The sequence below is a fragment of the Lissotriton vulgaris genome, chromosome 2_1 (assembly GCF_964263255.1).
Source record: "Lissotriton vulgaris chromosome 2_1, aLisVul1.2, whole genome shotgun sequence".
NCBI classification, from domain to species: domain Eukaryota; kingdom Metazoa; phylum Chordata; class Amphibia; order Caudata; family Salamandridae; genus Lissotriton; species Lissotriton vulgaris.
The window spans coordinates 633,105,064-633,119,671 of NC_141687.1; the positions used below are offsets into that span (position 1 = coordinate 633,105,064).

The window sequence follows — 14,608 nt, forward strand, 5'->3', positions numbered from 1 at the left end:
GCCCTGAAAGGCAGCCCTTCTGCTTGACCCACGCAAACCCCCCCATTCACTCTTGAAGAGGTCACCTTCGCCCCAGCTGACATAGCCCTCCCCAGCTGTACCTGACTACCACCGCTCTCTCATGCATGAGTCATAAGATCTTTCTCTCTCTGTGTGCGACTCTGTCCCTGTGCACACCCTGGCTCCCCCTTCCCCTTCTCCCTCACATGGGCAAGTCATAAACCTCCTTCCGCAAGATCCTGTCCTTGGTAGTCACGGCCGCGCCTGACCAACACCTCCTTTTCTTCCATGAATGCCCCTCTGTTGACAAGCCCTCCCTCCGCACTCGAGTGTCCACGCGGCATGAATACCACTCCTTTGATGACCCCTTCCCCCGAGTCCGACTGACCACACATGTCCGAGGCCATCGTCTAAGCCAGGAGATACCATTTACTGCCCTTTTTGTATGAAGTCACTCCTCTTCAAAGGACCCACTATTGATCCTGGCCACCCCACCCCCTGGGCTATGATCAGGCGCACACATTCTAAACAGTTGACGGAACACTCAGCTGCGTGATTGCCCTCCCCTCTTATCAGCGAGTCAAGGGTCCCTATTGTGAACACATGTGGGGTAGGATTGACACGAGGATTATGGGGATGTCTTTTCTTTGTTTTACAATGCTGTGATTGTAATGCCAAGTGTTTTGTAAGGTATAAAAGACGGAGTCTCAGCTCACTTGTTAGAGCACCTCCCGATGACACCTTGTTTCGTGTCTGAAATGACTGGCTCTCCTCATGAGAAATAAACTCTGTTCTTTGATTCCGGCTTCCGGCGCCCGTCTCTTTATTTGGTAATTATTCTGAATGGGAACTAAGAGGCGTCTTGCGCCAGCAGCCCGGGCATCGATACTAGTATGGGCTCTCTTTTTCCACAATACTACACTTTGCATCAATGTAGTGACTGCACAACAATGATTTTTGGAGCCATGGTAGCGATAAAATGTAGTAAGGCTGACAAAACAACATTTACTAATAGCAATATCACTGTTGTACAGCAAGTCATCAGTGACTGAAACCCTAGTCTGTGGGCCACAAACATTTCTAGAAAGACTGCCATTGTCTGAGGAAAAACATTTCTAAAGATCAGCCTGATTAAAAAAAACACAGAAACAAAAAACAGACAAATGTGTTTCCAAAAAATGAAAAGAATGGATCTTAGCCAGAAACCAAAGCACAGCTACATCAAGCTTATAAAAAGGTATTTAACTGTCTAGGAAGTGAGCGAAGAGGAAGTCAGAGGTGAGAGGTCAGTAAAAAGTATATCTACGTCACAGCTAGGGGCCACATAAAGCCCATGCAGGGATGCCCTTCTTTCAGACATGGACCCAGACTGTGTAGGAGTGACTATGACAAAAGAGGTACACATTGTTAGTAACCTGCCAGACACATGCACATGTAATTTGTTCACCAGAACATCTACATATTATACTGGACCATTATTTAGTGGATCAATGACACAGAATCTTATTTGTCATTCGAAGTCAAGGTCTGCTTAAAATTACTTTTGTATTTTTATTTCTCGACCTTGAACCCATATAATTTTCTATTTTTCATCTAGTGGTTGTGATACTACAATTCTTTATAACACCCCCCAAAAAGCTACATTAAAACTATCTGTACTTTAAACATTAATATATAATACAATTATTAACACTAAAAAAAAATCATAAAATGTTGCTATAAAGATAAAAATTGCATTGTTACCCAATGAGATCAAGGCCTGGTGAATTTCCTTCATCACATTTGTATAAAGTTCCTCCTGCCATTCATGTAAAAGGCTCCACTCCTCTTCAGAGAAATAGGCGGCAACATCATGGAATCTACTTGGAATCTGAAAGTACAATATCAAGACACGCTCAGAAACCATGTCAAGTAAAATGCAGAACAAACTACTCGCTGGTGTTGTATCTATACATGTACAACATCCTGCCTTATAGGTAAAAATATTGCAGCATCAGCTATGTCAACAACTGGGAAGACAGGGACCAGCGTGCCCTTGTGCATTGGCTAGGCCAGCCAAGCATACATTGAATTTCCTTGGACTTTACTTTCAGGTTTCTTTTCCTCATCAGTTAATGAATATTGCACACTCATGTATGCTCAAAAGAGTATGTGACCAGTGGGAGATGCGAGTAAGGTGGCCATGGTGAGGTTGACAAACTAAGAATGGAGAAATGCTACTGAGAGGAAATTGTTCTTCCTCTTAAGTCCTCTTTCCCTATGGTTTTAATTTATTTTGCAGTCAGAACATATGTCAAGATTTTTAGGATTTTCCAATGATTTTTTAAAAAGAGTTGACCCGTAAGAGCATCTTTTTGTACATGTTTAACAGGCAGCTTCCTTGTTTAAAGTTGGGAAAAAACATAGGCGCAAAAACTCTCTGATACAAATAATGTTTCCATTGAAGATTATCTAAGTTTTTGCGGTCTATTATGGCATTAGTGCAACAAATGGCAAATAGATTTTGATTGTAATCAAAAGAGGGGCACTGTTCCGGCAGAGGGGTACAGTATGTCACCCACTCGCTAGGAGGAAAAAATGAGGGAGTAAGGAAGAGGGGGAGAGAAGAAAAGTGTAGAGACTCCTACGTGTTAGCAGCCACTTATGAGAGGGGAGAACTAGTCTTGCCTCTTGTTGCTCTCACACACACCGCAAAATGTCATGCTTCATCATCAGATGTTTGCTCCTCATCGGGCCGGCGCTGCAATGCCCTATGGTTCCCCCGAAGGGTCACTTTGGCAGAGATCTTTTTAGAGAACAGCGGTTTGATGCATGCAGGTGTTTGGGTGGGTCCTCTTGGATGGGGTGTAATGTGTGTACCACTCCCAATGAAGATTAGACCTATTCAACCTAGTGCGGACTCATTCAGGAAAGGCAGGACACACATCAACCCCCTCCATCCCTCCGCTCCCCTCCCCGGCGGCTCTCTGAGAGAATGCATCTCCCCAGCCCCTGTCACTCAAAACCAAACAGTCCATACACAAACAGGCAGAAGCACACAGAATGGTTAAAAAAGAAAATGCCTACTTTCTAAAAGTGGGATTTTCAATCCCACAATTTAAAAAACATCTTTAGTAAAAGATGAGTTATTAAATTCTGAGTCCAGAGAGCCTAAACTTTATTTTCCTATCTTATCCCTATGGGAAGATATGCTTGTAAAATGTTGCAAGGCATGTATTTAAGCATGTATTTCACTATCAGGACATGTCACACACACCAGGACATGTCCTATCTTTCACATACACTGCACCCTGCCCACAGGGGCACCATGGGCCTACCTTAGGGGTGGGTAACATGAAAGAAAAGGGAAGGTTAGGGACTGGCAAGTGGGTGGACTTGCCAAGTCGACATGGCAGTTAACAACTGCGCACAGACACTGCCATGGCAGGTCTGAGTTACCGTGTCAGAACTACTCATGTGGGTGGCACAATCAGTGCTGTAGGCCCACTAGTAGTATTTGATTTACCAGCCCAGGCACACTCAGTGTACTTTACTAGGGACTGACCAGTAAATCAAATTTGCCAATCAGGGAAAACCAATCATAATAACAATTTACACAGACAGCATATGCACTTTAGCACTGATCAGCAGTGGTATAGTGCTCAGTGTCCTAAAGCCACCAACAACAGGTCAGGAACAAGCATTGGCATAGCCAATAGGTCTTGCTTTTGGGACCTTATAAGCATTTAGTTATGCAGCACAATATCCTTGGTGCTACAACATCAACTGTTACATGGCCAAACACTTATAAGGTCCCAAAGGTGAGACCTTTTGGCTATGCCAATGCTTTTGTTTATATGGCTGTTTGACTTCCGAGTACCTTGTGAAGGGAGCCTGCGGTCTCTTAAGTTACAGTTGGAGAATCACAGGAAAGTTATGCTGTTCTTTAGTGTATGACAGCAGAGGTTTCAATTCCTGCTGCCTTCGCCCCAGACCCTAAAGGAGCCCAATATGTGTCAATCATGGAAGCTGAACAATTAAGCAGAGCGGTGGGGCTGTGGCAGGCTCCTGTGAAACATTAAGGAAAAAAGAACACATGGTGGTTTTACAATTCTGATTTGGCCGTGGGGGGCGGGGCTGCCTTGGGGTGCCTAGGCCTCCTGGCCCCTCTAGAATTGGGCCTGGTGAGCGCTGTCAATAAAAACATTATATGGCCCTAAGGGATGCAAAATTGTAGTCCTATTTCTATGTTTGTGGAGTGTTCCGGTTTTTGGTTTTCAAAATCTGATCACCCTAGAGAAGTATTTCTAACGAGAGAAATCGTTTTTGTGTTGTATAAGGTTGCTTGCAACTTCAGTAGTCACAAAGGTCACCATTTTTATGAGGATGTGGCCAAGTGAAAAACCTATGTACCATGAAATATTTTGTACAGAGGCTGCAAAACACACACACACTTGTGCAACTTCGCAGAACTAAACGGAGGGTCAGAGCCCCTGATGGAATAGCCATACAACAGATGGGATGCACGTTGGTCACGTCAATCAGAGCCTGTATTCACTTAGGATTGACTCACGCCAAGCCCCCGGGGTCAATAATTGCTTTGCTATGATGAGTGGTGTTTTGTGGGAGATCTGGTGACAGCATGACCTCCCCCTGGCCCGCTCGAGTGTTTGCTGCCCCGGCTGCCACCTCTGCTGGAGGCTGAATGCTGAGGCCGGCGAGTCATCTTATGCACACTGGAACAAAGTGGCTGAGGGAGGGAATCTGTGAACCGCTGGCCTGGCATCAAGGGCTCTCACGGGAGGGCAGGGAAGAGGATGCTGTGAGAGGATGTGCCGGAGTGAGCACAAGAGGAAGAAGGCTGAGTGAGGGAGGAGACCGCGCCGCTGATCGGAAAAGAACAAAAGTGAAAGCTCATTAAAAAAAGAAAGAAGAAGAAGAAGATGGCCCCTGCGAGCACACCTGATCGCTACTGCACCGCTGATCGAAAAAGAACAAAAGTGAAAGCTCATTAGAAAGAAAAACAGATGTCCCCTGGGCGCACCCCTGCTCGCTCCCGCAAGATGGATGCCGCCACATGCACAAGTGTGTGGAAAAGAGCTGACCAATTTCTAAAGGTCATCTCCTAGATCAGCGCAGGCGCGCTGCGCTAGGCTAGACCTAAAAAATAGGAGGAAGAAGCAAATAGTTTGGGGGATCATCCTGCATAAAGGGCCAAGTGCAACAACCCCTTTGGTCAACATAGTCATATTCCACTGACTAAATATCATATCTTACTATGATGACACTCTGCTCATCCTCTCTCTCTCTGAAGATCCTGCCAACACAAGAACTAACTTTCGCAGGTGAATGAAGAGTGTTGTCAACTGGATGAAGAACAACGGCCTAAAGCTCAACACGGTCAAAAAGGAAGTGCTGATCTTCGGCAACAACACCACCCTTTGGAACAACTCCTGGCGGTCCTGGGAACTGGGACCATAACCTAAACCGACCGACAACGCCAGAAACCTCAGCCTAATCCTGGACAGCAAGTTGACCATGAAGTCCCAGATCAATGCAGTCTCCTCTGCCTGCTTTCCCACACTTCACATGTACTACAAGTCTTCAAATGGCTCCCCCTGAACATCAGTTGTACCAGTACTCAGGCTCTGATCATCAACCGTTTACACTATGGCAATGCTCTCTATGCTGGGATCACCAAGCACCTTCTTCAGAGAGTGCAGACCATACAGAACTCCACTGCCAGACTCGCCCCTGACATCCTCAGCCAGACGCACACCACCTCCCACATTAGAAGACTCCACTGGATCCCTATACGGAAGTGATGCCAATTCAAGCTGATGATCCAGGCCTACAAAGCAGTGCACAACCAAGGACCAGCCTACATCCACCACCGTCTGAACTTCCATTATCCTAATAGACAACTACGCTCTGACTTCCTCTCACTCGCCAACACCCCTCCCACCTACCAAAGCATCAGAAGAGGACACTCCTTCTCCTACCTCGCATCGAAACCTGGAACGACCTCCCTCTGCAGCTACGGCCATCCACCTCTCTACTGGAATTCCGAAGAGCACTTAAGACCTGGATGTTCGATTGAGTCACCTGATCCATCATGACCATCAAGTGCCTGGATACACTCTCGAGTGATTAGTTGTGCCATATAAATCCACTAATTAAATGATTGATTGAAGTACCTTCAGGAAAAGGAGAGGACTTTCCGCCCAGTCCCAATACTCAATGACACCAAAATAAGAGAGTCTATCTTAGTTCCTCCCGTCCGTTTAGATACAACACTGCTGTGGTATTGTCTGTTCAGATAACCATATGAGGACTGACGTCCTTCTTGAACTATATCAATGACTGGAACATTCAGATAGTTCTGATCAGTTTGATGACCTCAGGACGTGGCCTAACGGCTAGAGTAGTCGACCTCAGCACTGGGGAACCAATGTTAAAACTCTGCAGGGACGCTCGATATCCTGTGATTCTGGGCAAATTACTTAATCTTCCCGTGCCCCAAAAAAATTAATATGTCAGTCTGTAATGCAACTGGTGCTCATGTAAAGCGCTATGATACCTTCTTGTCTAGTTTGCACTCTATTAAAAAAAATTAAAGAATATATAAAACTCAGACGGCTATCTTCCCAGGTACTCATTGTTAAACAATGTCCTCTGGAGCTGCCATCTGTTGTGATTACCATCTCTGGAAGGGAATGTACGGGTAATCCTTTGTTTAACCCCTTCCATGCTCATGACCAGGTCAACTCGTCATGGGTGTTACCTGCGCTGTGCTTATGACGAGTTGACCTTGTCATGAATAATGGGATTCATAGAATGTCAGCACAGGAGGGGAAAACCCCCTAGCAGCCAAGGTGTTAAGGGACTTGGCTTCAACCACCATTGCAGATGTCCTCTGATCACACTTGTCACTGGAATCTCCTCCCACTCCTTTGAAGAAGGTCTCCAATATATGGTAGGTGCAACACAAGCAATCTTAAATGAAGTCTTGCCCATGGTACTAAGAATACACAATACACCATGTATCCCTGAGCCTTTAGCCACAACCTTGCTGATGCTTAACAGAATAACAAAGAGGTCACCAGGCTTCAATAAATATTCTGTCCTGGAAAAGCTCGAGCTTGCACTCCTCCATGTTGATCAGCAGCCCACAATGTTCAAGACAGCCTTTCACTACATTTCATCCTTCCAATGACTGCACCTTTGACTAAGAACGGTGGAGCCAGTTATCTAGGTACAGAAAGATATTCCTGCTCTACAGATGTTAAAGCGTCACCAAAGTAGCCATCATTTGAGTAAATACTCTTGGGGCGTACTTGATCCCAATGGCAATACCGGATGTCTGCTGGTGATGGGAATCTGAAAGTAGGCATCCATTACATCCATCGTGATTAGGAAACAATTCTTTAGAATCAAGGGAATTATCTTCTGTAACATTTCCACCTTAAATGGAATTCTCTTTATCCATGTGTTGCAGTCCTCTTAAGTCGGTTATCAATCTGAACTGTCCTGCGTGCTTAGGGGCCAAGAATATGATCTTACACTCCCTCTTCTCCTTTCCTATCCTAGAACCGGGATGACCACCTTCTATTAGATTGTGAAGTGCCGCCCTTAATGCCTTTTGCTGATCATATTTCGAGGCAGTCGAATAGGAATGGTCAAAATCTCTAACGGAGTGCAAAATTATATTCGATATCCTTCTCTAACCACTTGGTGAACCCCCACATCCAAAGTAAATTTCTCCCATAATGCTTGGAAAGTTCTTATGTTTCCTCCCACTGGCTGGACTAAGCTCTCCTCTGCATTGTAAGGAACTCTGGTGTTAGAAATGGGATCCCTGGCTGGCCAGGGCTTGCGCCAAAGTCAGTCAGAGACCACCACTCCCAGGTCAGGGCAAGGGAGTTACACGCCAAGATAACCCCTGCTCACCCTCTAGGTAACGTGGCGCGAGCAGCAAGGCTAAACTTGGAGGCGATGTGAGTTAAGTGTTTGCGCACGTCCCCAGCAACAACACCCAAGGCACCACAAAGGAAACTCCACACAAGGTTATATGTAAAAATAGTCTTTGTATTACACCAAAACACATTAGATGAAAACACACACTTTACAATGTGCCAACAGGCACGGGCAGAATTTACAGGGGATATGTACAAGACAAGGCCACATGGACCACTGTCAGGAATCAGCACTTTTAGAACTTAGCACTAGGTAGAATTAGCACTTAGAACATAGAATATAAATCACTGTAGCACAAAATAGAACATAAAGCACACAACCAGTAATCACTGGTAACCGGTAAGTACCACCTACGCAATCCTAACCACCTTAGGAACAGGTCACACAGGGAACCGGGACCTCACTAGCACCCCCGTACTAGCAAGAAAACACCTAATTATCACAATACCTGTAGGGGTATAAGCACATAACACATGATGCATAACATACATTCAGCGGTGTAAGGAAAGAAAACACATTATGCATCAACAACACATTCAGAGGTGTAAGAACAAGGCACATGACGTATAAAAACACATTCAGAGGTGCAGCAAAAGAACAATTGCGCAGAATTCACATTAGTCACCACCTGTGACTGTCCCTAGGCCAACTGGCCTTGTTGGGGCTAGGACGCCCTGTGTCCCAAAGTCAGGGGCCTAAACGTAGCAGTTGCCCACAAAGTGCTGGGCAACTGGTGAAAACAATGGTGGGAACAACGTTGGAGCCTTCCAGGCTCTGGCCAAAGCAAATGACTGGCCCCTTTGAGCCTCGCTGGGCTCTCCGCAAACAATTGCGGGCTGTGAGCCTCAGGGCTCTGCACAACAAAATGCCCTCAAGAGCCTCTCAGTGAAGAAATGCCCCCTGAGCCTTTCAGGCTCGAGCACTAAAGGCGGCCGTTGTTGGAGTCCCTCCTCGGGGGACTCAAATGCAAAGTGAGGCCCCACGACCTCAAACACAAAGGCCCTCGCACTGGAGGGGAGGGGCGGGCACCGGCAATGTGCCCCGACGCCCTCCTCTTCCAGACTGGATCCCGGACCCCACTCACCGGGTCGTAGGCGTCCTCTTTGCTCCCTCCTCTGCCGGTTCCTCTCCTGGGCGGCGGTAGGGGAAGCCTTCTCTCCTGGGCTGCGGGGCTCTCCCGTCACTCGGGGAGCTTCGCGGCCGGACTTCTCCTGTGCTCCGGTGTGGAGCGGACGATGCGATGGGTCCTGCAGTGCCTCCTGCCTATCAGACAGGCGGTCAATTACAGCGCGAGTCGCCCGGCGAGCCTCCCGCGGCCTTAGCCAATGGCGGCGCGGCTCCCCGGGTGACGTCAGCGGCTGCACTCTCTCGGTCCCGGTGCTTGCGGCGGTGATTCGGGGCAAAGGCCGGGTGGGCACCGGCTCTTCTCTCTCTCCCCGGGGCTCTCCCTTCACATGGGAGCCCCGGCAGGCAGCTTCTGGCTTACTCTTCTGATGCAGGAGCACGGGTGGGCTCCCGTCAGCTTCCTGTTGTCCCGCTCGTCTCGCCCCCAGCCTGCCTGACTTCCGGTTCGGCGGCGGCAGGGGCAATCTCGGGCACAATCCGGGGTGAGCACCCGCTCAACAACCACAGCGGCAAGGTCCCTGGCAGCGCTAAATGTAGGGTGGGCACCTGCCTGGAACACAAAGCGCTCCCAAGCGCTAGCAGGACGATATAAAGCGCTTTTAAGCGCTAGAGGCAAAAGTAAAGCGCTCTCAAGCACTATAAAGGCAATCAAGCGCTCCCAGGCGCTAGGGGTCAAAGTACAGCGCTCCCAAGCGCTGGGGACAAGGACAAAGCTTCAGCCAGGTCTGGAGGCAGGCAGGGGGGCAAGGCTGGGCCCAGAGCCAGCTCACTGGGACCCCAGGCAGGGAGACACTCCAAGTGGCGGTCCTCCTGGCCCCAGCAACAGCAGCAGCCCCCTCAGGATCCTGGAACAGAACAACTTGCAAGGGGACACAGCCCCTTTTTATACTAATAAACCCTTTGTCTGTAGGTGCAGGCTGGGGGAGAAACCAGTCGCAGCTGGTTTTGGAGCACCCTTGATGGGCTCAACCACCCCTTTAATTCACTGGCAGGGCTAGGGTCATTAGACGCATCACAGGGGGCGGAGCCAGCATTTTGTGGGGAAAGCCCAGCCCCATTCAGGACACAGGTGCACTCTTCCCCAGCCATCAGCATGCTAATCTCCACACTCACCACTGGGCAGACCCATCATGACTCATGGAGCCTGGCATCCCAGCCAGCTCCAGCCAATCACACGCCAGACACATTTTACACTAATATGCCAACTCCTAGAAGTGGCACTTCCGCACAAGACACAATCATTCCACATACATCATTGCGAAGCATTCAATCACACGAGTTCGCACATACCAAACTCGAGAATGCACACCTCACGCATCAGGAACTACCAGGGACACAGACATTACCCATGCATTCCTATGGGAGGGCAGGCCAACCTTACTCCACGCACTCAAGAGTGCGCACGCACTTTCCACTGGGACACAGTGAAAGTGCGCAGAAACCAAAAATCACTACCACCAATTCACATTCACAAAGCAAAAAGTTTAGGGGTGAACCTGCCAGAAGGGCCAAGTCCAACAACTGGTTTCTGGACAGACACACCAATTATCTTTTTGGTGACCTCGATTCTTGTTTACATTGACTCTTTGCCTCTTCGCAAATGAAAGCTGTTGCTGCTGTTGACATGTCCTTACAGGTTGGCAAAAAAGAGCCAGGAACCCCAAGGTTCTGTCGAAATGATAAGGAAAGTATCTTCTTCTTGAACATCCTTTGTAACTTTTCCTCCAAATCAGGACCACGTTCGTTTACTAAAAATAGCATATGTAAAGCCACAGATTTTTATCCTGCATCTGTGTGTCACTCATTTAGATAAAGATGTCTTTTGGCGGAAATGGTTGCCACTTCTGCCAGGGCCATTACCCTTACTATGTCAAATGAGATATCAGGTAGAAATCCCACCTGCTTCTCCAATGCTTCCAGAAGCAAGGAATACACTGGTTCCCGCGTGAACAGCCTTAAAAAGACTTCTGAAGTCAGTAATCATTAAGTTTGAGGTAGAAGCTCCATATATTCCAGCACACATTGCGGTATGAGCACTTGCATACGACTACTTTAGTGCAGAGTCAGCCTTCGTATCAGTGTGGTGTTTTAAAATACTTCCTCTGCCATTGAAGAGAGGCTTGATCAAACTGGGCACAGAAGTATCCACCAATAGTGCCTCATGCATGGTTTTCTTTGTATCCTCACAGGGATACAACCTGGACATAAATCTGGGCACATTAATTTTGTCCTGACACTTCCACTCCATTTTCACCACATCATAACCATGATGATGTACTGGAAGCCCCAAAGATATTGGTTGTTGGAATTGTCTCAAAATTTATTTATTTATTTATTTATTTAATGGTTTTGTAAAGCGCGTAGTAACTCAAAGAGCATCCCAGCGCTGACCTGCTTCTCCAGGGGTTTCTGCCGTCTGATGAAATTATGTTTGGGGGAAAAGGGAGGTTTTAAGGGATTTTCTGAACTGGAGATAGTTCGGTTCAGTCCTGAGTCTTCGTGGAAGATGGTTCCAATGTTTGGCCGTGTGAACCGAGAAACGACGGCCGCCAGTCTTGGCTTTTTTGACTCTGGGAGTCGCGATGAGATTTTCTGTACTGGATCGAAGATCTCTGTCCGCTTTGTAGGGAATTAGGATTTCTTTGAGAAGAGGGGGGCCGTTGTTGTTGAGGGTTTTATGGGCCAAGCAGAGGGCTTTGAAGACGACCCTTTCCCTCACTGGGAGCCAGTGAAGGGATTTGAGAGCCGGTTTGGCGGAGGATCTTCCTGGTGTTCCCGTGAGTAGGCGGGCAGCGGCGTTTTGGACCTTTTGCAGAGTGTTTAGGGTGGCTTCAGGAGCTCCCAGGTAGATGGCGTTACAGTAATCTAATCTTGCTAGGATTAGACCCTGAACGAGGAGCCTTCTTGCGGTGTCGGGGAGCAGGGGGAAGATCTTCCTGCAGGCTCTGAGTAACCCGAAACATGTTCCTGCTGTCTTTTTAGCCTGGGTCTTAAAGCTCATGTCCTTTTCGATCCACACACCAAGGCTCTTGACCTCTTCCTTGGGTGCGGGAGGGTCACCTAGGCAGCTAGGCCAAAGGTGAGTTGGCAGAGATGGCTCCTTGTGGCCCATCAGGAGTATCTCAGTCTTGGACCCGTTTAGTTTCAGCGAGGAGAGATTCATCCATCGATGGACTTCCGACAAGCAGCTGTGGAGGTCAGAAGGGGCGTGGTGGGGGTGTGAGAGGGTTACGATCAACTGAGTGTAGTGGCTCAGTAGAGGTGCTAGGTAATTCTTCTATTGGAAAACCCATATTCTGTCTTATTCTTGTCATAATCTTGGTAACATCTTCCTATTAATGTATTTTCTTTTTTGTTCCGAATGAATTACCTCTGCACTCTTCTGTTCCAGAGCTGGAGATGACAGAATATTGGTCATAGGCATCGGCTTAGGAGCGTTCAAACCAGACATGGTTTCCAGAAAAATCCTTTTTATCTTGTCGTACAATGAACATTCTTCCTGTCTAGGCTTCTTGCTCCTAGAAGGGGGAAGGACTGGAGGAGGAAGTATCAGAGAAGCTCCTCTTCCTACAATGTTTGCCTATAATCCATCACAGAAACAGCTAACGTTTAAATACCTTGCCTGAGTATAACTGCAATAATGTGTCAATGTCCCACAGCTTCTATTAAATACACTGCATGAGCTGGCACTCAAAAACATTGCACCTGCATGCCTTCCAAAATCCTATAAAGATTCCTTCTGCATGCATGGTCCATTCTCTACTGCACATGCGTTAACTTCTCTTTTGCTTTGTCCATTTCCCACGCAGGCAAAACATCACAAAACCAGCCTCAAGCCCGGGCTTAGACCCGCCTCCGCCACCAGGTCAGTCTTGTGGTCGGCTGCCTCAATCATGTGGTACCACTTACCTGACCCGTGCCCCTTACAGGCAATCAACTTCGGTTGGGGTATTCTTCCAGGGGGGGGAATGAGGTCAAGTTCCACAGCCTCCCTTCGCTATGCGCCTTCGCGCAATAACCACTCCACGCTGTTTTTAAGCTTAAATGCCACTTATTAGGACCAGGCTGCACAAACCAAGTACATCAATTAACCATAACAATCCCCAACATCAACCTTTTCATCCACTCACTCCCTTCACGTAGCTCCCAACTCGCTTCTCTTTCCACTCCATGACCCTTTCAGTTCTTCATCCACTTCTTCACTTCTCTTCAAGCATCCTCTCATGTATCACCGGCCATTGCATTCATGCATCCCGCACCCCCTCCCCATGATTCTCCCCCTCCTCCCCCGCCGAGGGATGGGTGTGCCAGTCAGTGACTCCCCCACCCCTCCAAAGTACCGCCAACCCCTGCAACCTGTCCTAAACTGGCTCCGGGCTCACACACAACCGGGGATTGAAGTGGGGGAGATCTATAGCATGCCAATGCTTTTTTAAATCTAACAAACTTTTTGTTAATTAAAACACAACCGTCCCTATACGGTTGATGCTGATCTTCAGGTGCCTCTGGAGGAAAGTGACGGGAGGAGCGGGATTTCTGTGCTGTGATGCCAAGGGAGAGACAGAACGTTACAAAAAAGGGGAAAAACAAGCCTTCTCACCAGCATGCCTGCTACCTGAAAGAAATGTAGAAGTGTGCATTGCTTTATCATTAAATGTAGTGGCTGGTTGGGAGATAATCTAGGCTTTAACTGATAGAATCACTTGAGGTTTCATGGTGCCAAGATGTATTGTTGTTAAGAGGTAATGTAAGGAAGTTGCCATATGAGTTCTGGAGTACGTCCTTTTAAAGTAGAAACAAAAAATATTTGCAGTATACTCATTCAAAGGACCACCCAAAAGCACCGTGAAGCCATACTAATTGCAGACTGTGCGCTTGACAAATGTTCATCTCCCCTTGCTCGTTACCTTCGTATTTAGTCGTTAATATTACTTCCCCCGTTCAGCTTGGTGTAGTCCGAATGCACACTCACCTTATCTAGACGCTGGGACATTTCACCGCGCATTCCGATTTATTGTGGCTATGACAACTCAGAGGGGTAGCTTCAGGAAAGTTCCGGGAGAGTACAGAACATTGGAACGTAGAGAAACAGCTCCCTTGTAAAAACAGAAGGAACAAAACCTGGCCAAAGCAGCAGCAAATTGCAATCCCTTACAGAACCCGGAACACCATAGACATGTCAGGGAGACACTAATACACAGAGCACGCGCACAGTGAAAACTTTATGCATGATATATGGCGCTAACAGCGCCAACATGCGTAAACAGAAAATGTCACACCACGGCATATGCGCACACCCCATGCAGCTACTGAGCATGCGCAGTGCGCACTCTTCGTTAGTCTCTAGGCTAACTTTTGGTAATCATTTTACATCTGAATCGTCACAGGGCATGCGCAGTGAAGAGACACGAAAAAGACGCACGATTACTCTGACTCCAAGCGATATTTCCAGCAAAAATAGTGTGAAACCATGTATTGGTTGCTAGTTTTTAACAACATAATCCAAGAAACAGAACAGAATCAGTGC

The 14,608-nt window shown here is 47.5% G+C and overlaps 1 pseudogene across 1 annotated transcript in view; it reads right to left on the reverse strand.

Annotated features, from left to right (window-relative positions):
• LOC147730909 (uncharacterized) overlaps positions 1-14,276 on the reverse strand; it is a 119,608-nt pseudogene extending 105,332 nt beyond the window's left edge. The window contains exons 1-2 of the transcript XR_015308407.1: positions 14,054-14,276; positions 1,744-1,870 (exon numbers count right to left, since the gene is read on the reverse strand). The product of XR_015308407.1 is annotated as an uncharacterized LOC147730909 (transcript). The remainder of the gene's footprint in view (positions 1-1,743; positions 1,871-14,053) is intronic.
• Between the last annotated feature and the right edge of the window lie 332 nt (positions 14,277-14,608).